Source organism: Cupressus sempervirens, chromosome 4 (genome assembly GCF_028749045.1).
Source record: "Cupressus sempervirens isolate cs-2001-9-10 chromosome 4, ASM2874904v1, whole genome shotgun sequence".
NCBI lineage: Eukaryota > Viridiplantae > Streptophyta > Pinopsida > Cupressales > Cupressaceae > Cupressus > Cupressus sempervirens.
The window spans coordinates 498,758,756-498,785,835 of NC_143121.1; positions in this window are offsets into that span (position 1 = coordinate 498,758,756).

Here is a 27,080-nt window from a genome sequence, read left to right on the forward strand (position 1 = left end):
TTTTACATGCATCTCTCCACAATCAAAAAAAATGGGGAATGGTTTATGTCATTTTTTTTGTTTATATCTAAAATCACCTTCACATTGTGTTGTAACTCTACCATAGGTGTTTGATCATCAATAGCTTTCATTTCAACATTTCAACATTCAATTTTTCAAGTTTCCTCTTCATTATATAGTCCTTTCCACCCTAAAAACCACTTTGTTACTTCATTAAAATCAGAGCTTACTTCGTTAAAATTGGGACTTGAACAAAGACAATGATAAAATAAAACCCATATTCCATAATCCAAATAATAAAACAATAAAACTCACTCAACCCATGCTAAGTGACTTAGCTCAAGATCCTATAAAAAAATAATTAAGACCAAGAAAAATAGACAGAGTTCGCAAGAAATTTAAGAAAAACATAACACAACATATATTTTTAGAAAGAAACAAGCCATAATGTAGTTAAATTGGTCTAGTTGTTAGCTAGGTTGATTACAAATTCCTGTAGAACTATCATCAGATTAGGTACTGTTGGTGTAAATAAGTATTTACTATTTACACTTTAGTTTACTTAGGATAATGCATATTCATATGAGTTGTCATGTAGACACCTAGGAGTTTGCATATTCATATGAGTTGCCATGTAGACAACATAGTAGTTTGTACTCCAATTAAGCACATGTTGTCTACTACATCTCTTTATGAGATACACCTTTGCATTCTTATCCTCTCATTGCTGCACATTAATTCATGCATAATGGAGGGTAATCCACTCTTGGTGGACATGTGCTTAGTTGTTATGTTTATCTCTTTGCTAACTCCTAGTCATATTAGTTGCCTTTATATACAAGGCACTTCTATAATGTATTCATCCAATTATCTGATTGATCCATTCTCATTTGATCATATCTTATCTCTCTTGTGCTATCTCTCAAGCTTCTAGATCTTAGCATTTCATTCTTGCCTTAGGTAAATTCTTACATGGAATTAGAGCTATACCAAATTCTTACATGGTATTAGAGCCATAGGAGTTTCATTGCATAACCATTGGAGAGATTTTTTATTTTTTGTAGGTCAAGATTGGAGCTTGCTGGTGCAAATTAGATATTGGTATCACATTCAAAAAGTCAAAACCCCTAAATCAACTTTTGTTTAATCAAAATTGGACATCTGAGGTGAATTCTAGAGTCATTTGATTTTTGGAGGTGTGACGGCGACGATTCAGGAAAAATAATTACAAAGGTGATTTTCAAACAATGATATCTCCCTCGTATAGACTCCTTTTTTCGAGCAATTTTTTTTTGTTTTGGGGTAAAATTTTGTGATCTACACATTGGTGCAAGTTGTTTGTGATCTCTATTCTTGAATTTTTCTAAAATTTGTCAATCCCAATTTTTACAACTTTGAAAGCTTCGTTCAGGCTCATATGGACACATATTCAGGTGCTATTTTTTTTGAAAGTGCATAATTTTTTGTCTACTTTCTAGATTTGGTATCAGTTTGGAGTAATTTTTGGTAGACATATTACTTTTAGAATTTGGTCATTTTTGGCCTATTTTTCTCTTGCAATTAATTTAGATCTTTGGGAGATCTAGTGTCTTATGTACTTGAGTCTGCTATAGCTTCATCATTTTAGTTGTAAATATCAAAAATCAGAGTTCAACTTAGGCTCAAAATGGCTATTACACCTACACTAAATATAAAGTGCTAAAAACATCACTTTTGGGGAGGTTCTTTGATTGAGTGAAAAGGGGGTGTGCATCTTGTGTTCTTGTGTCTCTCTTTCTCTCTTGTGCTCTTTTATTTTTTTGCATCATGGGTTCACCTAAAACTCCACTTTTAAATTCACACAATTATACTACATGGAAAGATATTGTATGGAGTAGACTAATAAAAAAAAGTTTAAATCTATATGTTGATGATACAATTGTAAAACACACTGATGCTGATGCACAGGTTGATTGAAAAATTAAAGACAACTAGGTTTTAGGAATTATTAGGAGTTGTGTTCATAGAGATCTTTTCTTCCACATTTCTAGCTTGAAGGATGCCAAGGGTGCTTGGGACAAACTTGAAGGGTTGTATGGCAAGGTGGATGAGGAAAAGGGATTCCAAATTGAGGATGATCTACTTATGTTGGATCCTAAGAATTTTGACACAATTCAAGACTGTGTCAACAAAACCAATGAGTTGAGAGCACTACTTAAGGATTGTGGTAATCCCATGAAGGATGATAGATTGATTCATCACATCTTGAAGAGGCTATCTTTAGAGTATGCATTTTTTGTTTCGAGTTACAACACTCACAAGTTGACCATGGGAAGTACCTTCACTAAGCCTTCATTTGATGCATTTGTAGAAATGTTGATGTTGGAACAATCCAAGTTGATAGATATGGGAATTCTCAAGTCATCAAAGTCCAAGGGACTGGTCGCTAGTAATGAGAACCAAACAAATCAAAGCGAAAAAAGTTTCACTAGCAACAAGAAAAAGTAGTGGAAGCCAAAATCACAATGAGAGACGCAACAATTTTCCTCCTCACAACAAGACAATTCTTCTTCAAACAAGAAGGGAAACAACAACAAGAATGATAAACTATTTTGTATATATTGCAAGAAACCAAATCATGATGAGAATCATTGCAAGACTAAGGGAATAGATGAGCTGGAAAACTTATTTAGGAAGAACAAAATCAATGTGCCAAATACTTCCAAGGATTCAGATACATCCACTTCAAAGGGAAAAGGGAAAGCACTTATGGAAAGTTCAAGTTCTTCAGGGGAATGGATTCTTGACTTAGGTGCCCCACATCATATGGGTTCTTCAAAAGGACACTTTTCTTCATTGGAGCAATCTAAGGTACCTTACATATTTTTAGGGAATGATACACAAGTGGAAGTTGAAGGGAAAGGACAAGTTGAGATGGAAAATGGAGAGTTCAAAGATGTTCTCTATGTTTCCAACCTTAGCACTAATCTCCTTTCAATTTACCAAATCACTCACTATGGAGGTGGAAATAAAGTTGAGTTCCTTTTTGATTTAGTAATGGTGTGACATCTTAAGGATGATTAATTGGTTGCAATGGGTAAAGTTAATCATGACACGAAGCTTTATTCTTTCTCCCACTTTGTGCCTAAGTCTTCTTCACATGCCTTGCTGACACATTCACAATCACAAAGTAAATTATGGCTTGAGTGGTATGGACATCTTTCCTTCTGTTATCTTCATCAACTTAACTCAAAAAATATGGTCAAAGGTCTACCTACAATCAACTTTTCTAAGGGTGAATGATCAACTTGTTCAATGGATATGCATCTAGAAGAGGAGTTTGACAAAGGGAAGTCTTGGAGAGCATCAATTGTTCTTGAGTTGGTTCACACAGTTCTAGTAGGCCCTTTTTCAGTGACATCAATTAGCAAGGGTCGCTATGTCCTCACTTTCATTGATGACTTTTCATGCTACACATGGGTCTACTTTCTTGATCACAAAAATGAAGTGTTTGATAAGTTTCTCAACTTTAAGAGTCATGTTGAGAAGCAATCAAGTAAAGACATCAAGGTTCTTCATATGGAAAATGAAAGTAGATATGTGAATTCAAGACTTAGAAAGTTTTTTGAACTTGAGGGTATTAATCTTTAGAATCTTATAGCATTTAGTCCACAAAAGACAAGTGTTGTGACAATGAGGATTAGAACTCTTAAGTCAATGGCAAGTTGCATGATTCAAGCTAAGTCTCTTGATCCATCACTTGATGTAGAAGCTATAAGTAGTGCCAATCACATCCTTAATAAGTCTCCTCATAATGTCTTAGATGGAATGGCTCCTTTTGAGGCATGGTGTGAAAGAAAACTAGTTGTGAAACACTTCAAAGTTTTTTATTATCCAACATGGGCACACATATCTTCAAGGGAATGCAAGGCACCACCACCAAGGCCTTGTACTTTCATTGGATATGAAGAAAGTGTTAAGGCATATAGACTTATGGAAACTGATAGTGACAATAGTGATAGTGATTTAACATGTTCAGATGTGGGGGATACTTCTGATAGATGCAGGACAAGGTCAGAACATTAGAAAATTTCACATGCATACATTACTACAGTGATAGGTCCATGTAATTCAGTACAGTTGGGTACATCTTGTCTTCTAGTTCTAGCATCAGGCAATGACTACTTGACAAATATTTCAAGTTTGTTTATGGAGTCCTACATAGCATATCTGGGAGACATTATTGATGATATACATCTTTTCATTGATGAAGAAGATCCTTCTTTAGTTGTTGCAAGGGAACACTTTGACCCTCTTGTCCATTCTCTATGTGATCAGTCATATAAGGTTGATATGATTATGAATCCTTATGTACAATAGTTGCAGGAGTTCTCTTTATCATTTGAGGAGACAATTGGTTCTTTGGGATATGTTCTACATCCATCCTTTCTAGATCAAAACTTGTTCTTTTTAGTAGTGTTGGAAGGGGCGACCATTAGTATCAACACAGAGGCAGTTGAGCAATTTTTAAATACACCATTCATCTTTAGGATTTTTTCTACACATTGGGGAAGCATCTCATATATACCTATGAAATTTTTTCTTCCTAAGGCGAGGAATATTATTTAGCAGTCATGGATCAACTTCTACATTCATCTTGGTGTAGCTATCACTGATGGGCATTCTGTATTGAGGGGTGACTACCTTGTCTCCTTTCTTCTTCTTCTACTTCTTCTCTCTTATGGGGGGGACCTTTTCCTCTTCTAGGACTGTGTCTTTCTCATACTTCTCTATTGTATATACATGATGTATATTGCAATGGGGGGGTCTTAATTACTCTATCCATCCATTCATCTTGTTTTTTCGTCTCTCTATTTGGGGGAGGGTTTTTCCCATGAGGTTTTCTCTCTTTCTGTACTTTATGAGAGCTTGTATTCTTTTTTTAAATTTTGTACATAGGTACCTAACATAGCCTAGTAGCCAAGACCCATATTGCATTATCATCTAGCTTTTGTGAGCTTAAGTACATTCCCCTAAGTTTTACTTAAGGGGGAGTGCTAGTGTAAATAAGTATTTACTATTTACACTTTACTTAAGTTTACTTAGGATAATGTATATTCATATGAGTTATCATGTAGACACCTAGGAGTTTGAATATTCATATGAGTTTTCATATAGACAACATAGTAGTTTGTACTCCAATTGAGCACATGTTGTCTACTACATCTCTTTATGAGATACACCTTTGCATTCTCATCATCTCATTGTTGCACATTCATTCATGCACAATGGAGGATAATCCACTCTTGGTCGACATGTGCTTAGTTGTTACGTTTATCTCTTTGCTAACTCCTAGTCATATTAGTTGCCTTTATATACAGGGCACTTCTATAATGTATTCATACAATTATCTGATATCCAATTATCTAATTAATCCATTCTCATTTAATCATATCTTGTCTCTGTTGTGCTATCTCTTGAACTTCTAGATCTTGGCATTTCATTCTTGCCTTAGGAAAATTCTTACATGCTATCAAAGCTATATCAAATTCTTATAGGTACAATAATCCAGCTAGCAGGATCAAATATAGTTGTGTAAGGTGATAATTTGCATATGTAGATGTATGTATATGTATATATATGTATGTATATATACATATAAAGAGATCTTGTGGATTGTGGAGATTTAGGACTCGTTGCCATGCTCTTGTAATTGTTGCATTTCATTTTCGTGCGCTTGTGATCTTTGCATCTCATTGTCATGCCCTTGTGGTCTCTGTATATGTATGTATGTATGTATGTGTATACATATATATACATATTTACATGTATGTATGTATATAAATAGAGAGATCTTGGCACAACAAAAAAACAATAAAAGTCACTCAACAAGTAGCATGACCATGGGTATTGTCACAAGATTTTAAACATAACTATATAAGGAATGAGTTAGGACGTATATAGGTTAACCTTACATTAATTGTAAACTACAACACAAAGGTTGCATCTGGGTATTACAATATTGTAGTAATAGAAAATCGCTTGATTCACCCTAGTGGGTGTATGATGGAGAAGAGTTGTATTAGGTAAGTAAAGCTCACTAATGGTTATAAGAATACAAATACATCAAAACAATTGAAAACCAAAACTACATATTTGTTAGAGTGAGTAGTTCAAGGGTCTTGATCCCATGAATATGGGTATGTAGGTAGCTCGGTAGGCAAAGTATGCCTCCAAAGTGTAGACACCTTGGACATAGTTAGGTATCACTTAACTATTTTAAGACATTATATGTTAACTCATGAGGGTCTTTCCCTTGTAGAAGCCTCTCACCAAATCATCGAAGATGGCTAGAATATCTGGCTGAACACCTCCTATATTGCTCAATTTATTGAGTTCGTCTTTGACATAATTCTAATTATGTATAAGAGTATTACATGTTTCTTCATTGTTGCCAATATCTATGTTCAATCTAAATATGTACTTTTGCTTGTTTTTAGCACACTCTTTAACAACAATTTACATTTTGATTGTTGTTAGAACCTAAGCTTCGGAATCAATGTAAGTTAATTTGCATGGTAGTAGAGTTTCTTGAATTTATCAACATTTTACTAAGTGAAATCCAAAAAAATGCATTTCAATTCTCTGTTGGGGATATAATCGTATTTTATTCCTTAATTTTGGATGCAATAATGAGGGTTTTAGCTCAAGCCATGGGAGAGCATTTGAGTTGTGAACAAAAAATTGGGAATGATTTATGTCATTTTTTTTTAAATATCTAAAATCAACTTCACATTGTGTTGTAACTCTAGCATAGGTGTTTCATCCTCAATAGCTTTCATTTTAACATTTCAACATTCAAGTTTTCAAGTTTCCTCTTCATTATATGTTTGGTTTATCAATGATTTCCTCTAGGTTGATTACTATATGATCTAGAACATTATGAAATACTGAAGCCAGTAGTAACTTCTCTCATGTCTCTAGAAAGTGTAGCATAGGTTTATGGTCCCTTGGCTTCCAGGAATTTGTAGCAAAGTTTCAAGGTAGTAACTGTACACCAGAAATGTGTCACACTCTAAACCATTCTATCCAAACGATTCCATGAGTTGGAATGCTTAGCTATCGGCTTGGAGCTCCCTATCCACAGAGTGCAAGGAGTTAGTATTTCAGCATGAAGGCTCTTAGCAAAGCCTTAGAAATGTACTTCTTGCTAGTAAACCATGCAACCAGAGGTTCTTTGAGACAAGAGCAAGAGTGAAAATATCTTCAAGGAATCCCTCAAGAATGCAATGCAAGTATGGAAACTAAGCTAAGATGATAATGCAAAATGCAACTATGTTAAGCATGTATGAGAGTGTTACAATACCATTATCATGATATGTGAGATTAAGCTACATGTAAAAATGAAAGCTAAGCTAAGCTAGAATGCCATGATGCCATGGATGAGAGAATGTAGACAAGAAATAGAAGTTCTCCACAAAGCTCCAAAGAAACTTGTTAGAAAACCTGCAACATAACAATATTCAAAATGGGGATGGATTGAGGGGGAAAGCTCTCTCCCTTTTAAAGATGTATGGACAGTAGAGATCAAGATGAAGATGGTGGATGATCAACGGTGGAATTCAAAAAGAGGAGTGATCCATGCACACACACAAGTCAACCAATAGAATATGAGTTCACTTGTCATATAAGACAAAAGTCACAAAGCCTTTTCTTTTATTGCAAAATAGAAAAAGGACTTTATATGTGCATTTTAAGTGGGTTAGAATAATGTGGTCTTTTATTTAATTAAAAGGGGACATGTTATTTTAATCAAATAATGAACTTAGGATAGCATAGTCAAACTATAGGTTATAATCAAATAAATTGATTATTAGCAATTTGGTCTAGGTAAATGATTAAATTAATTTAGCCAAAATGTTGAAAAGGGGGCTAATAGTCTAGATGACCATTTTTAGGTGATTACATTTTCCCCTCTTTGACTAATGTGTGATCGATCTGGGAACACATTATGTCAAAGAAAATAGAAAGCCAAGTAGGCGATAATAGATATAGATATCTAATTTTGAAGAATGAAATGCAAAAATAGATAGCAAGTCCTAAATGCACAGCCTGATAGTAGTAGTACTGAACATTAGGAAGATGATGTTAGGATCCGAAAAGAATTCTAACATCTAGAAAAGAAAATAGATGGAGAGCAAGTGATAAGGTCAAACAAATGCTCCTAAGAAATAGATAGCTGTAACAATTAGCAATAGAGAATTTCTGCCCCCTCGGGATCGAAATCAAAATGAGGCAAGAGGAAGTAGAAAGTAGCTAGACATGGGAAAATTAGAATAGAGCAATGTCCAAGATGAGAGATAGATGATTAGAACCCAAGAATGACTATAAGAAACTGATAAAATGCCCCATTTTGACCAAAGTTGACCATGAAAGATAAATCATAAAAATTAGGTCAAATTGAGTAGAAAGAGGATTTTAGACATGAAATAGTGAATTGAAGTAGATATGAAGTATGAAAATGATGAAGAAATGAAGATGCCCCAGTGATGATTCAATGATTAGACCTCAAAAGGTCAGCTAACTGCTCAGAAGAAAGTAGAATTTTAAAAGACAATTTTGACAATCAAGATGAACTCAAATTTGGATTTCGATCCCAAAAATGAATCTAGGACATTGAAATTATTTAAGAGGTCAAAACTTTATATAATGTGATGATAAGATAGAAAAGAGATGAAGTGAAAGATTAAGAAGGTAAAGGACATGAACAAGAAGAAAGTAAAGAAATATATGAAAGGATTTAGCTGATATGTCCACAAAAAAGATGAAGAGAGAGCTCTCCCCATATGCAAGAATGCAAGATTAAGCTAGAAAATGAACCTAAAATGCAAGCTAATATGCAAAGTGGTTTACCAGCAAGAAGTGCATAACATTTAGACTCTTAATTTCATCATTGAGCATTTATTAGGGACATTATAAGATCATAAAACCATCACTAGTATAACTATGAGGATATGAATATGATCAATATTAGATAGGTATGTGGAAATCCAATCTAAGCATCAGAGACATGTAAGTCAAGATAAATACATGATTAGATTTCCTAAGTTAAATTTAGCAAGATTACACCTGTATCAAGGCATAAGTGCTAGGATAAACCTTGAGTGTGGTCTTGCAAAACAATCAAGGATGATACATTTGTAAGTCAAAATGTTGAATAGGTCAAGCATAAATGCTTACAACACTATAGACAAACAAAGTATACCCACAAGTAGAAATCAAGAAAACATGTCCCATGCCCCTATTCTTCTAGTCAACGACATCCTTGAAAGACTATTAGGGAGGGAACACATGGCAAAGAAATCATCATAGACAGCACACAAAGTAGATAAAGATCAACATAGCTCAGTCGTTTAAGTGTTAAAGTGCGTGTGTGTAAGTCACTTGGCCATTTCTTCAAGACTTGATTCTGATAGTGAGAAATATCATGACATCGGAGACCATAGGTAAACTATCTGAAAAGTGTTGAAAAACACTTGATGTCAAGGTGGGGGAAGTGTTGAGAAACACTATTTTGTGAGTTGTCCAAGAAACCCTAATGCACAAGAATACCTCAATAGGCTAAGCAGTTGTGCCCCCAAGACGAGGAAAAGAAACAATTCCAAGCTAGGAAATGTGTAGCAAAATAGGTGATTGAGATTGATAGACAGAGGTGCAAGGGTCTCAAGTAGTACCTGTTTCCAAATTTTCACCACTTGACAGATTTTTTCAGGGCTTTTTTCAATTTTTTTGGTGATACATCAAAGTGCCTATTGCTAGGCTTTCACTAAGATGATCATTGTTTCAGGACATTTTTTGATTTTTAGGATTTTTTTAGCATCATATATGATTTTTAGGATTTTTTAGAAGGTTTTTAGAGATTACTAGTTCTCGAGCAAGATCACATCATTTTCTCCCAATGTCTAGCAAGGTGTAGGACATGATGGAGCAAAAAGTTGGTGGATAAGCAAAGATGGATGAAAAAAGAGTATGAAGCAAGTGAAAGTGATCCTCAAGGATTGACTCGTCAAGAGTACCCAAGCTAGGGAAAGAGGTGAAATAGTCATATGAAGCATATTTTGGATAAGGAATGGAATTAATGAGAAAGATAGCATGTAGGATAAGCAATGAAGCCAACAAGTGAGATAGCATGAAGTGTGTAGTCCAAAAGAGTAGCCATGTCAAGAGACCTAAGAACCATTTTTATTTATCATGATCAAGACCAAGGGGTCAACTAGATAGTATAGCACTAGGATAGAGCAATAAGAATAAAGCTCAAGATAGAGGCTATGAGTGAATGGGAGAGCACAATAGAAAATCTCGTGGATAAGATAGCCAATATGCAAAGATAGCTCAACATTGTCAAGATCAAAGAGAGAAGAGGGAATAGATGGATGATGGAAGATTTACACATGATGCCTGTTTGCTAGGTTTTCATCATGGTACTTATCCAAGGTGCCACAAGAAGTAGTTTTCACCATAGGATAAATTTATTTCTCTTTACTTTTGCTACCGAGGTGCCACAAGAAGTGGTTTTCACCAAGGCACATTTTCATTTTTTTCATTTTTTCAATTTTTTCTTTTTCTTTTTTTTGAATTTTTAGAAAGAGCTCAAGCTTTTTGAATGTTGATAGTGCTCCTATAGGAAAGATAAGTCATGATAAGCCAAGACCATAGAAAGGTATGCTCAAAGATGCTGATAGGGTGATGAAAGAGAAATGGTAGTAGGAAGAATATATTGAGGATAAGAGTTCATGTATAAAAAGTAAGTGTAAGCTTTAGAGGATTTCATGAGGGTAGTTGAAATATTGGACAAGATCAACATTGACACACACCTTGAAGGGTATTGGAACAATGGAGGAATCATGGATGAAATAGCTTGAGGTTTAGATGTATGAGGTGGTAGAAGAGATTTGGAAAAAAGTGGAGTGGAAGGCTTTGGAATATTTTTAGGAAGATTTTTGGAAGAAGATGGAATGGAAGCCTTTGGAAGCTTGAATGTCAACTTTGAAGTATTTTCAATATTCAAGTCTTTTAAAAGAGACTTGGGAATCCACATAGCTTTAGATTTTCCTCGTTCTTTGGGTGCTTGAGAGTGCCTTTGTATAATGATGGATTTAGGAACCCATATTTTCTTTGGTTTAGCTCTTTGAGTAGTGGACCTTTGTGGTCTCTTTTGTGCATTCTCCTTCTTAGCATTCACATGTTGATTAGATGGGACATAGTGATCTTTATTTTTCAATGGATTCTTATGTTTATTCTCACTTCCAAAGGAATTGGGATTTGTGGATGAATAAGGCTGATATGACTAGTTTAGATGGATAGATGGGTGAAAAGTCATCAAGGATGAGTGTCTTTGTTGATCTTGAGGTATTATAGGAGAGCTAGGGAATGAGCTAGGAGTGAATGTAGGAGATGAAGGAACATAAGGTCCCAATATAAATTGAAGGTTTGAAGGTTTTAGCTTTGATGGATAAGGACCAAGGATAGATTTAGAAGATGTAGAGGGATATTGGAAAGGGATATCAACATCTTTAGAGTGAGCAACATGGTCAAAGCTATCAATAGACTCATGAGTACCTTTGATAGGAACAACATTTTTAATAGAAGCACTTGAAGCTTGAGCACAATTTTGAAGTGGATGCGGAGAAGTAGAACACGAGGGGATGCTTTGATCTTGACAAGTAGCTTTGGATAGCATAGGAAGAGAACTTTGCTCATAATTTTCAGTAAGCTCAAGGGAGATAATGGAAGTGGTATCTTCATCATACTTAGGAGGTGGACAAGATATAGGATATGGAGGGGAAAAATCTTGAAAGAGATGAAAGGGTGCTTGATCTTGATCTTTCTTGACATTTATAGCTTTTTCTTTTTGAGAGTCCTCTTGACATGGAGCCACTTCTAAGGACAAGGGAGAATGAAGAGCGAATGGAGTAGTGCTTAGATTAGGCATTGTAGTGCATGAAGGTTGAGGATGTTTAGGATTAGTAGCATGGAAGAGGTTTGTAGTCGAGTGAAGGTTAGCTTGAGTTTCTTTTAGAGGTAGCCCTTGAGGATACATGTAGTCAATGTGGAAAGCATTAGGTTCCTTTTTTGATAGAGGCATGTTGGAAAGCTTTGAAGTGTTGGGAGATGCATGAGTGTTGGAAGAAGTGGAGGTATCAAGGAAACCATCACTAGACATAGGTTCATTAATATGATCTTTCTCAAGAAAAGTATCCTCATCACATGAATCATTAGAGTTATCAATAAGATCTTGGATTTTATGTTTTAGGTCAATGCAATCCGAAGTACTATGCTCATTATGTTGATGATAAGCACAATAGATATCCAAGGATGGGTTTCCATATGAGCTGATCTTATTGCCAAGAAGTTTTTGCAAAGTGTCATCATAAGAATCTTCCAAGGGAGAAAAAGTTCTATTAGAAGTATGTCTAGAGTCCTTTTGTTGTTTCTCAAGTGAATGGTATGCATCCATGTCTTCATCATTATCTTGGTCAAAGATAGGTCCATCATGAAATTTTGGCATAGGCTCAAAGGAGGTATCACTTGCTTGTTCTCTAAAGTGCTCTTTAGATCTAGAAGATGAAGACATTTGATGTCTTGAAGTAGAGCATGTAGACCTAGAAGAAGAGGATGACCTCAAACAAGGTAACTCACATGCATGTAAAGATCTTAAGGAAGATTCATGTAATGATGCAATCTTCTCCTTTAACCTTTTCTCAAGTTTAGACTTCATTTCTATCATGCGCTTAGAGAGATGAAGGTAAGAAAGATCATTTGTCTCTTCTAGTTCTTTATATTGTGCATATAGATCTTGAAACTCTTTAGTGACATGGAGGATATCATGATCATCTAGATTTGGTTGAGGTTTGCTAGCACAAGGTTTAGATCCCATAGTTTTAGATGCAAAGCCAAGCATAAAATAGTCTAGAAGATAACTTGATGTTGAAACTATAGGAGGTAGAGTGTTCACTTTCCAAGATAGTAGAGAGAGATTAAAGCGACTTGTCAAACAATATGTCCAAGAAATTTACGACATGAATGACTCAAGTCAATAGCTGGGCAAGATGCCCAAATAGCCAAATAGATAGAGCAAGTGGGGTGACAAGTGAACAACTCTCCAACCTAAGAGTGTAGTCAAGAAATCAAGGTAACCATTTTAGCAAAAGGATAACTATCAAGCATGCATAGACCATGAAGTTAGAAAGACCAAGAGCACCAAGACCAAAGAGTCACTTTAAGCATGTTCAAGAACTAGAGACATAGAAAATAAAAATCAAATGATGAGACTCCCCTTAGCAAGCAACACAAGAAAATGTTTGCATTTGATGTTTTGACTTGGTTGACAAAGTTTGACAATAGTTAATAGCATAGCAAGTTTGATGTTCAAAAATAATTTCTTTCCAACCAAGATAGTGACTCATGATTTAGTCTTAAAACAATAAAGAAAGGGAGAAAGCAACCTTGCATGATATAAGCATATGTGAGGTCTTAAAAGAGATCTCTAGAATTATCGTCTTGTGTATGTTCAAAAGATTTTCACAGGTATACCACATTCGAGAACACATCAAGCAATATCTACCTAAAAGTCATGGTTCATTACTCAACAACTTGGCCCACACTTGATGCTCCTTTGCCTCACACCAAGTGGTTTACCAGAAGAGATATTGAATTTTTCATGGAAGTACCATAAGCATAACCAAGGGAACACAGATGGTGAGTGTAAAATCTTGGGGTGATCCGGGTAGTCCACTAGGATCGATCCTTGCACCAAGAAGTTGAGCGGCTAAAAAGGGTAGTTACTAACTTAGAGTGTTTAGATAAGGCTTCCTTTCATAGTGTTCCTCTTGCTCCCAATTACGGGACACCTCACCTTGCGATGAGTAACCGATCTCGCGACCACAAGAGTACCTTAAGCATTCTTGCCTAGTGATCTCCCTATGGTCAAAATCCCATAAGCGATCACACTAGGCAAAGACAAAAACTACGTCTACCAAAGTTTTGTGTCCTTGATAGCCTTGAGTTTATAGTGGGTTGGAAGAGCCAGGTAATCTGCTTGTCCCCACTTGGGTCATTCCTCTCAGGTTGTCCGAGAGCAGGCCCTCTAAAAGATTCTAAACTGCACAAAGAGTGGATCAACTTTTGGAAGTCAAGATTTTTGATTCACCACAAGGGTGAAGAGCATACTCTCCTATTCCAATTATTTTCTTCAAAACATGCCAAGAAGATTTAGTTGCCTCTTACTCTTGAAACCAAATGGTAAGTCAAGATTTTTGATTCACCACAAGGGTGAAGAGCATACTCTCCTATTCCAATTATTTTCTTCAAAATATGCCAAGAAGATTTAGTTGCCTCTTACTCTTGAAACCAAATGGTAAGTCAAGATTTTTGATTCACCACAAGGGTGAAGAGCATACTCTCCTATCACCAAAAGATCCCAATTGTAAGTTTTAATGTGCCTAAAAATAAAGAACTAGTATGTGCCGCACATGCAAAAGTAAAGAACAAGAAAAATTGAGTTTTTATGCATTGGGCAGCCCTGCGAACAATCGTTAGTAGCCCTTGTGCATTTGAAACTTTGACATGCATTTTTTTAATGCAATGTTTCAATTTTTTTCATAAAGATGGCAACCTGCAATCACAACTTGTTAGCACCAAAAGTTAGTGTGAAATAACATAAAAATGTACAATAAAAAGTGGTTAGTTGCCTCAAAAATCCAATTTATCTTCCAACCAAGTGCATGCAAAGAAAGTGCAAGTTAATCACAAATGCTCTCATTTTTACTCTTTGATTTTGGCCTAGTCAACAAGATTGGACTTGTTTGCTATGATTTTGGATCAAAAAATAGAAATGAAAAGAAGAGACCCCTACTAAAAATTAGAGAGCTTTCCAAAAATGTAAGAAATTAAAAAAAATCTCTTCATTTTCTCCCTAGAGATCGATTTTGTCAAAATAGGCTAGATTTATCAAATCGAGTTTTTGATCCCTAATACGACCTCAAAAGTCAAAACACAAAGAAAGTACCCATCTTAGAATTCAAAAAATTTCCTGAAAATGTAAGTTTTTATGAAAAATGCACTGATTTGTGATCAAAAATGACTTTTTATGAAAAATAAAGAAAAAATCATAAATCACGCAAATCACATCAAAATGCTCTGAAAATTGGTCTACAACATGTTGGACACATAATAAACCTAAAAAAACTCCAAGTGGTTTAAAAGATATGATCAAATCTTTAAACCAACTAGATTTTTGGCCTTCAAACCAATCTACTTATGGGTTGGCCCTAAAACCAAAGTGATAATTTTACAAAAGCACTTGATTAGATCCAATATGCTGCTGTAAAAAATCAAAGATAGAAAATGAAAGCAAATGGAGCTAGAAACTTGATTCAAGCCCCATGGTGGGCACCAAAAATGTACACTAGAAATGTGTCACACTCTAAACCATTCTATCCAAACGATTCCATGAGTTGGAATGCTTAGATGCCAGCTTAGAGCTCCCTATCCACGGAGTGCAAGGAGTTAGTATTTCAGCATGAAGGCTCTCAGCCAAGCCTTAGAAATGTACTTCTTGCTAGTAAACCATGCAACGGGAGGTTCTTTGAGAAAAGAAAAAGATTGCAAATATCTTCAAAGAATCCCTCAAGAATGCAATGCAAGTGTGGAAACTAAGCTAAGATGATAATGCAAAATGCAGCTATGCTAAGCATGTATGAGAGTGTTACAATACCATTATTACGCTATGTGAGATTAAGCTACATGTAAAAATGAAAGCTAAGCTAAGCTAGAATGCCATGATGCCATGGATGAGAGAATGTAGACAAGAAATAGAAGTTCTCCACAAAGCTCCAAAGAAACCTCTTAGAAAACCTGCAGCATAACAATATTCAAAATGGGTATGGATTGAGGGGGAAAGCTCTCTCCCTTTTAAAGATGTATGGATGGTAGAGATCAAGATGAAGATGGTGGATGATCAACGGTGGAATTCAAAAAGAGGAGTGATCTATGTGCACACACAAGTCAACCAATAGAATATAAGTTCACTTGTCATTTAAGACAAAAGTCACAAAGCCTTTTCTTTTAATTGCAAAATAGAAAAATGACTTTATATGTGCACTTTAAGTGGGTTAGAAGAATGGGGTCTTTTATTTAATTAAAAGGGGACATGTTCTTTTAATCAAATAATGAACTTAGGATAGCATAGTCAAACTATAGGTTATAATCAAATAAATTGATTATTAGCAATTTGGTCTAGGTAAATGATTAAATTAATTTAGTCAAAATGTTGAAAAGGGGGCTAATAGTCTAGATGACCATTTTTAGGTGATTATAGTAACTCTTTACACTCAAATATTCACTAAAGTTATTGTCACTGCCACAATGACATTACCTCTAAACCATGCAAAGGATTTTGAAGTGGTTCTTGTACACTTGAAAGGTGTCACACTCTAAACCATTCTATTTAAATGATTCCACGAGTTCGGAATGCTTGGATGCCAGCTTAGAGCTCCCTATCCACGAAGTGCAAGAGAGTATATTTCAAGAATAAGAAAGCTCTCAGATGAGCCTTAGAGATACTCTTCTTGCTAGTAAACTATGCAATTGGAAGTTCCAAAGACAAGATGCAAGAATGCAAATGTCCCAAGGAGTTCCTCAAGAATGCAATGCAAATGAAGATTAAACTAGAATGAGATGCAAAGTGGAGCTATGCTAAAACATGTATAAGAGTGTTACAATACCATTATTAAGCTATGTGAGATTAAGCTACATGTAAAAATGAAAGCTAAGCTAAGCTAGAATGCCATGATGCCATGGATGAGAGAATGTAGACAAGAAATAGAAGTTCTCCACAAAGCTCCAAAGAAACTTGTTAGAAAACCTGTAGCATAACAATATTCAAAATGAGGATGGATCCTTTGAGGGGGAAAGCTCTCTCCCTTTTAAATTCATACGGATGATAGAGATTAAGATGAAGATGGTGGATGATCAACGGTGGAATTTGAAAAGAGGAGTGATCCATGTGCACACACAAGTCAACCAATAGAATATAAGTTGACTTGTCATATAAGACAAAAGTCACAAAGCCTTTTCTTTTAATTGCAAAATAGAAAAAGGACTTTATGTGTACACTTTAAGTGGGTTAGAAGAATGGGGTCTTTTATTTAATTAAAAGGGGACATGTTCTTTTAATCAAATAATGAACTTAGGATAGCATAGTCAAACTATAGGTTATAATCAAATAAATTGATTATTAGCAATTTGGTCTAGGTAAATGATTAAATTAATTTAGCCAAAATGTTGAAAAGGGGGCTAATAGTCTAGATGACCATTTTTAGGTGATTACATTTGCCCCTCTTTGACTAATGTGTGATCGATCTAGGAACACATTATGTCAAAGAAAATAGAAAGCCAAGTAGGTGGTGATAGATATAGATATCTGATTTTGAAGAACAAAATGTAGAAAAAGATAGCAAGTCCTAAATGTACAACCTGATAGTGGTAGTACTGAACACTAGGAAAAGATGATATCAGAATTCAAGAAGAATGCTAACACTTAGCAAAGTAGATAGATCGAGAACAAGTGAGAAGATCAAACAAATGCTCCTAAGAAATAGATAGTTGTAGCAATAAGTGATAGAGTATTTCTGCCCCCTCAGGATTGAAATTGAAATGAGGTAAGGGGATGAAAAAATTGGCTAGACATGAGAAAGTTAGAATATAGCAATGTCCAAGATGACAGATAGATGATTAGAACCCAAGAATGACTATAAAAAAATTGATAAAATGCCCTAGTTTGAGTAGAGTTGACCTTGAAGGATATAGCATAAAAATTAGGTCGAGACGAGTAGAAAAGTGATTTTAGACATGAAACAGTGAATTGAAGTAGATATGAAGTATGGAAATGATGAAGACATGAAGAAATGAAGATGCCCTAGTGATGATTCAAAGATTGGACCTCAAATGGTCAGCTAATTGCTCAGAAGAAGGTAAAATTTTAAAAGACAATTTTGACCATCAAGATGAACTCGAATTTGGATTTCTATCTCGAAAATGAATCCAAGACATCAAAATTATTTAAGAGGTCAAAACTTTATATAATGTGATGATAAGATAGAAAAGAGATGAAGTGAAAGATTAAGAAGGTGAAAAGACATGAACAAGAAGAAAGTAAAGAAATATATGAAAGGAGTTAGTTGATATGTCCACAAAAAAGATGAAGAGAGAGATCTCCCCATATGCAAGAATGCAAGACTAATCTAGAAAATGAACCTAAAATGCAAGCTAATATGCAAAGTGGTTTACCAGTAAGAAGTGCATAACATTTAGACCCTTAATTTCATCATTGAGCATTTATTAGGGACATCATGAGATCATACAACCATCACTAGTATAACTATGAGGATATGAATATGATTGATATCAGATAGGTATGTGGAAACCCAATCTAAGCATCAGAGACATGTAAGTCAAGATAACTACGTGATTAGATTCCCTAAGTTTAATTTAGCAAGATTACACCTATATCAAGGCATAAGCGCTAGGATAAACCCTAAGTGCAGTCTTGCGAAACAATCAAGGATGATAAATTTGTAAGTCAAAATGTTGAATAGGTCAAGCATAAATGCTTACAACACTATAGGCAAACAAAGTATACCCACAAGCAGAAATCAAGAAAACATGCCCCATGCTCCCAGTCTTCTAATCAATGACATCCTTGAAAGACTATTAGGGATGGAACATATAGTAAAGAAATCATCATAGACATCACAAAAAGTAGATAAAGATCAGCATAGCTCAGTCATTTAAGTGTTAAAGTGTGTGTGTGCAAGTCACTTGGCCATTTCTTCAAGACTTGATTTTGATAGTGAGAAATATCGTGGCACTGGAGACCGTAGGTAAACTATCTGTAAAGTGTTGAAAAACACTTAATGTCAAAGTGGGTGGGGGTAGTGTTGAGAAACACTATTTTGTGAGTTGTCAAAGAAACCCTAATGCACAAGAATACTTCAATAGGATAAGTAGCTATGCACTCGAGATGAGGACAAGAAACAATTCCAAGCCAAGAAATGTGTAGTGAAGTGGATGATTGAGACTGATAGACATAGGTGCAAGAGTTTCAAGTAGCACCTGTTTCTAGGTTTTCACCACTTGACAGATTTTTTCAGGACTTTTTTCAATTTTTTTGTATTTTTGAATTTTTTTTTTTTTGGTGATACATCAAAGTGCCTATTGCTAGGTTTTCACTAAGATGATCCTTTTTCAGGACTTTTTTTTTATTTTAAAGATTTTTTCAGCATCATATATGATTTTTTGGATTTTTTATAATAATTTAGAGATCACTAGTTCTCAAGCAAGATCACATCATTTTCTCCCAATGTCTAGCAAGGTATAGGACATGATGGAGAAACAAGCCGATGGATAAGCAAAGATGCATAAGAAAGGAATTTGAAGCAAGTGAAAGTGATCCTCAAGAATTGACTCCTCAAGAGTACCCAAGCTAGGGAAAGAGGTGAAAATAGTCATATGAAGCATATTTTGGATAAGCAATGGAAGTAATGAGAAAGATAACATTTAGGATAAGCAATGAAGCCAACAAGTGAGATAGTATGAAGTGTGTAGCCCAAAAGAGTAGCCATGTCAAGAGACCTATGAGAACCATATTTTATTTATTATGATCAAGACCAAGGGGTCAACTAGATAGGATATCGATGGGATAGAGAAATAAAAATAAAGCTCAAGATGGAGGCTATGAAGGAATGAGAAAGCACAAATAGAGAATCTCATGGATAAGATAGCCAATATGCAAAGATAGCTCAACATTGTCAAGATCAAAGATAGAAGAGGGGATAGATGGATGATGGAAGAATTAGGCAAGATGCCTGTTTGCCAAGTTTTCATCATGGTACTTATCTAAGGTACCACAAGATGTAGTTTTCACCATAAGATGCATTTATTTCTCTTTACTTTTGCTACCAAGGTGCCATAAGAAGTAGTTTTCACTAAGGCACATTTTCATTTTTTTCATTTTTTCTATTTTTTCTTCTTCTTTTCTTTTGAATTTTTAGAAAGAGATGAAGCTGTTTGAATGTAGATAATGCTCCTATAGAAAAGACAAGTCATGATAAGCCAAGACCATAGAAAGGTATGCTCAAAGATGTTGATAGGGTGATGAAAGAGAAATGGTAGTAAGAAGAGTATATGGAGGATAATAGTCCATGTATAGAAAGTTAGTGTAAGCTTTAGAGGATTTCATGAGGGTAGTTGAAATATTGGACAAGATCAACATTGACACACACCTTGAAGGGTATTGGAATGATGGAGGAATCATGGATGAAATAGCTTGAGATTTAGATGTATGAGGTGGTAGAAGAGATTTGGAAAAAAGTGGAGTGGAAGGCTTTGGAATATTTTTAGGAAGATTTTTGGAAGAAGATGGAATGGAAGCCTTTGGAAGCTTGAATGTCAACTTTGAAGTATTTTCAATATTCAAGTCTTCTAAAAGAGACTTGGGAATCCATATAGCTTTAGATTTTCCTCATTCTTTGGGTGCTTGAGAGTGCATTTCTTCAATGATGGATTTAGGAACCCACATTTTCTTTGATTTAGCTCTCTTAATAGTGGAACTTTGTAGTCTCTTTTGTGCATTTTCCTTCTTAGCATTCACATGTAGATTAGATGGGACACAGTGATCTTCATTTTTCAATGGATTCTTATGTTTATTCTCACTTCCAAAGGAATTTGGATTTGTGGATGAATAAGGATGATATTATTGGTTTAGATGTATAAATGGGTGAAAAGTCATCAAGGATGAGTGTCTTTGTTGATCTTGAGGTATGATGGGAGAGCTAGGGAATGAGCTAGGAGTGAATGTAGGAGATGGAGGAACATAAGACCCCAAAATGGATGGAAGGTTTGAATGCTTTAGCTTAGATGGATAAGGACCAAGGATAGATTTAGAATATGCAAAGGGATAGTGGGAAGGGATATCAACATCTTTAGAGTGAGCAACATGATCAAAACCATCAATAGACTCATGAGTACCTTTCATAGGAACAACATTTTTAATAGAAGCACTTGAAGCTTGAGCACAATTTTGAAGTGGATGTGGAGAAGTAGAACATGAGGGGATGCTTTGATCTTGACAAGTAGCTTTGGATAGCATATGAAGAGAACTTTTCTCATAATTTTCAGTAAGCTCAAGGGAGATAATGGAAGTAGTATCTTCATCATACTTAGGAGGTGGAAAAGATATAGGATATGGAGGGGGAAAATCTTGAAAAATATGAAAGGGTGCTTGATCTTGATCTTTCTTGACATTTATAGATTTTTCTTTTTGAGAGTCCTCTTGACATGGAGCCACTTCTAAGGACAAGGGAGAATGAAGAGTGAATGGAGTAGTGCTTGGATTAGGCATAGTAGTGCATGAAGGTTGAGGATGTTTAGGATTAGTAACATGGAAAAGGTTTGCAGCCAAGTGAAGGTTAGCTTGAGTTTCTTTTAGAGGTAGCCCTTGAGGATACACGTAGTCAATGTGGAAAGCATTAGGTTCTGTATTTGATGGAGGCATGTTGGAAAGCTTTGAAGTGTTGGGAGATGCATGTGTGCTGGAAGAAGTGGAAGATGTAATGGAGCCACTGCTAGATGTAGGTTCACCAATGTAATCTTGCTCAAGAGAAGTATCCTCAGCACATGAGTCACTAGAGGTTCCAAGATCAACAATCTCATCATCAATGAGATCTTAGATTTTATGTTTTAGCTCTATACAATCAGAAGTAGCATGGTCATTAGATTGATGATATGCACAATAGGTATCCAAGAATGGATTTCCATAGGATCTAGACTTAGGCAACATGATGAGCTTGGTGCCAAGAAGTGTTCTCAAAATGTCATCATAAAAATTCCCCAAGGGAGTAAAATTTCTCTCAAAAGTATGTCTATAGTCCTTTGGTTGTTTCTCAAGTGAATAGAATGCATCCATGTCTTCATTATTATCTTGGTCAAAGATAGGTCCATGAAATTTTGGCATAGGCTTAAAGGAGGTATCACTTGCTTGTTCTCTAAAGAGGTCTTTAGATCTAGAAGATGAAGACATTTGATGTCTTGAAGTAGAGCATGTAGACCTAGAAGAAGAGGATGACCTCAAAGAAGGTGACTCACATGCATGTAAAGACCTTAAAGAAGATTCATGTAATGATGCAATCTTCTCCTCTAACCAGTTCTCAAGTTTAGACTTCATTTCTGTCATGCGCTTAGAGAGATGAAGGTAAGAAAGATCATTTGTCTCTTCTAGTTCTTTTTATTGTGCATATAGATCTTGAAACTCTTTAGTGACATGGAGGATATCATGATCATCTAGATTCAGTTGAAGTTTGGTAGCACAAGGTTTAGATCCCATAGTTTTAGATGCAAAGCCAAGCATAAAATAGTCTAGAAGATAACTTGATGTTGAAACTATAGGAGGTAGAGTGTTCAGTTGCCAAGATAGTAGAGAGAGATTAAAGTTACTTGTCAAACAATATGTCCAAGAAACTTATGACATGAATGACTCAAGTCAATAGCTAGGCAAGATGCCCAAATAGCCAAATAGATAGAGCAAGCAAGGTGACAAGTGAACAACTCTCCAACCCAAGAGTGTAGTCAAGAAATCAAGGCAACCATTTCAAAAAAAATATAACTAGCAAGTGGACATAGACCATGAAGATAGAAAGACCAAGAGTGCTAAGACCAAAGAGCCACTTTAAGCATGTTCAAAAACTAGAGACATAGAAAATCAAAGTCAAATGATGAGACTCCCTTTAGCAAGCAACACAAGAAAAATGTTAAGACTTGATGCTTTGACTTGGTTGACAAAGTTTGACAATAGTTGATAGCATAGCAAGTTTGATGTTCGAAAACAATTTCTTTCCAACCAAGATAGTGACACATGGAGTAGTCTTCAAACAATCAAGCAAGGGAAAAAGAAACCTTGCATGATACAAGAATATGTGAGGTCTTAAAAGAAAGCCGTATAACTATCATCATGTGTATGTTCAAAATATTTTCACTGGTATACCACATTTGAGAACACATCAAGCAATATCTACCTAAAGGACATGGTTCATTACTCAACAACTTGGCCCATGCTTGATGCTCCTTTGCCTCACACCAAGTGGTTGCCCATAAGAGATATTGGCTTTGTCATGGAAATTCCATAAGCATAACCAAGGGAACACCGATGGTGAGTGTAAAATCTTGGGGTGATCTGGGTAGTCCACTAGGATCGATCCTCTTGCTCACAATTACGGGACACCTCACCTTGCAATGAGTAACCGATCTCGCAACCATAAGAGTACCTTAAGCACTCTTGCCTAGTGATCTCCCTATGGTCAAAATTCCATAAGCAATCACACTAGGCGAAGACAATCACTATGTCTACCAAAGTTTTGTGTCCTTGATAGCCTTGAGTTTATAGTGGGTTGGAAGAGCTAGGTAATCTACTTGTCTTTGCTTGGATCGTTCCTCTCAGGTTGTCCGAGAGCAAGCCCTCTAAAAGATTCTAAACTACACAAAGAGTGGATCAACTTTTGGAAGTCAAGATTTCTGATTCACCACAAGGGTGAAGAGCATACTCTCCTATTCCAATTTTTTTCTCCAAAACATGCCAAGAATATTTAGTTGCCTCTTACTCTTGAAACCAAATGGTAAGTCAAGATTTCTAATTCACCACAAGGGTGAAGAGCATACTCTCCTATCACCAAAAGATCCCAATTGTAAGTTTTAATGTGCCTAAAAATAAAGAACTAGTATGTGCCGCACATGTAAAATTAAAGAATAAGAAAAATTGGGTTTTTATGCATTGGGCAGCCCTGCAAACAATCGTTAGTAGCCCTTGTGCATTTGAACTTTGACATGCGTTCTTTTTATGCAATGTTTCAATTTTTTTTCACAAGGATGGCAACCTGTAATCACAACTTGTTAGCACCACAAGTTATTGTGAAATAACATAAAATAATGCAATAAAAAGTGGTTATTTGCCTCAAATATCCAAGTTATCTTCCAATCAAGTGTATGCAAAGAAAGGGAAAACTAATCACAAATGCTCTCATTTTTACTCTTTGCTTTTGATCTAGTCAACAAGATTAGACTTTTTTGCAATTATTTCGGATCCAAAAAGAGAAATTCAAAGAATAGACCCCTGATAAGAACTAGAGAGATTTCCAAAAATGTAAGAAATTTAAAAAAATCTCCTCATTTGTGCCCTAGAGACCCATTTTGTCAAAACAAGCCAAATTTATCAAATTGAGTTTTTGATCCTTAATATGATCTCAAAAATCAAAACACAAAGAAATTACCCCATTTAGAATTCAAAAATATTTCTGAAAATGTAAGTTTTTTCAAAAAAGACGCTGATTTGTGACCAAAAATGACTTTTTTTGAAAAAAAAAGAAAATATTATAAATCCCACAAACCACCTCAAAATGCTCTGAAAATAAGACTGAGACATGTTGGACACATATTCAACTTTCAAAAAAAAATTCAGAACCAAACACCAAATATTTTAAAAGATATGATCAAATCTCTAAACCAACTATATTTTTGGCCTTCAAACCAATCTACTTATGGGTTGGCCTTAAAACCCAAGTGATAATTCTACAAAAGCACTTGATTAGATCCAATATGCTGCTGTAAAAAATTAGAGATGAAAAATAAAAGCAAATGAAGCTAGAAACTTGATTCAAGCCCCACGGTGGGCGCCAAAAATGTACACTCGAAAGGTGTCACATTCTAAACTATTCTATCCAAATGATTCCATGAGTTCAAAATGCTTGGATGCTGGCTTAGAGCTCCCTATCCATGAAGTGAAAGAGAGTATATTTCAAGAATAAGAAGGCTCTTAGATGAGCCTTAGAGATACTCTTCTTGCTAGTAAACCATGCAATGGGAGGTTCCAAAGACAAGATGCAAGAATGCAAATGTCCCAAGGAGTTTCTCAAGAATGCAATGCAAATGAAGATTAAGCTAGAATGAGATGCAAAGTGGAGCTATGCTAAAACATGTATGAGAGTGTTACAATACCATTATTAAGCTATGTGAGATTAAGCTACATGTAAAAATGAAAGCTAAGCTAAGCTAGAATGCCATGATGCCATGGATGAGAGAATGTAGACAAGAAATAAAAATTCTCCACAAAGCTCCAAAGAAACCTGTTAGAAAACCTGCAGCATAACAATATTCAAAATGAGGATGGATCCTTTGAGGGGGAAATCTCTCTCCCTTTTAAATTCGTACGGACAGTAGAGATCAAGATGAAGATGGTGGATGATCAATAGTGGAATTTGAAAAGAGGAGTGATCCATGTGCACACACAAGTCAACCAATAGAATATAAGTTGACTTGTCATTTAAGAAAAAAGTCACAAAGCCTTTTCTTTTAATTGCAAAATAGAAAAAGGACTTTATGTGTGCACTTTAAGTGGGTTAGAAGAATGGGGTCTTTTATTTAATTAAAAGGGGACATGTTCTTTTAATCAAATAATGAACTTAGGATAGCATAGTCAAACTATAGGTTATAATCAAATAAATTGATTATTAGCAATTTGGTCTAGGTAAATGATTAAATTAATTTAGCCAAAATTTTGAAAAGGGGGCTAATAGTCTAGATGACCATTTTTAGGTGATTACAGTTCCCAACCTTGAAACAATCTTATAACTTAAGAAATGACAAAGCAAATGCAGATGCAATACATGACAAATTTCACAACTTGTAGTCTTAATATATACAAAGGGATTTTTTTAGGGTACTTATTACATATATTAGTTGGATTGATTACAATCAGCTATTCCAAATAGCATAATCAAATACAATTTTTCAAGGTGATAAAATTGCATATGCAGATGTATATATCTATGTATGTATGTATATATATACATATGTATATGTATATATATGTGTATATATACATACATTCACACACATATTTGTCTATGTATGTATGTATGTATACAGAGAGATCTTGTGGATTATAGATTATAAACAAAAAAGAAAAGAAAAAATGACATTAATCATTTTCCATTTGTATGTATATAAATAGAGAGATCTTAGCACAACATAAAAACAATAAAATTCACTCAACAAGTAGCATGGCCACATATGTGATAACAACGCCCATTGGTAAGTAGATTCCTCTTTTTCATTCTCATTTTTCATGTGTTTATTTCACTTGAACTATTATTTCTTAGGGGGAATTTTTTAATATTGGATATATTTTATGCAAGACACGATGAGGACATTCCTAGATGTACCTAGTGTATTTGGCTTTTGCAAATAGAAGGCTAAATTTTGTGTTTCAACATTAACTTGACTGGTCTAGTTAGACCCATTGATTATTGTCACAAGCTTTTAAAACATAACTATATAAGGATTGAGTTAGGATGTATATAGGTTAACCGTACATTAACTATAAACTACATAACAAAGGTTGCACTAGGGTATTACAGTATTGGAATTATAGAAAATTTTCTTATTCACTCAAGTGGGTGTGTAATGGCAAAGAGGCCAGGCATGAGGCGCATTCCCCAACTTGTAATGAATGGTTGGATATAAAGGCTCCATATGCTAGCCCAACAATGGAAGCCAAGGATGTAACCGTGCATGTATTGGAAAAGTTAATGCCATTGTTAATGGGCATTATATTTCACCTACATACATTTTTTTTTGCAAGATCTTGAGCTAAGTCACTTAGCACGGGTTGAGTGAGTTTTATTGTTTAATTTTTTGGATTCTAGAATATGTATGTAGCTAAATCAATTTTGTTGTTGTGCTAAGATGTAATAAGCACCGTAAAAAATATCTCTCTATATACATACATGTATATGTATGTATGTATATATCTATGCATGTATATGTATGTATGTATGTATATATCATGTGGAGATCTAGGATTTTATTGATGTACCCTTGTGACTATTGCATTTATTGTCACGCCCTTGTGATCTTTACATCTTGTTGTCGTGCCCTCCTAATCTCTACATCTCATTTGTTTTATTGTACCTAATATGATGATAGTTCTATAGGAA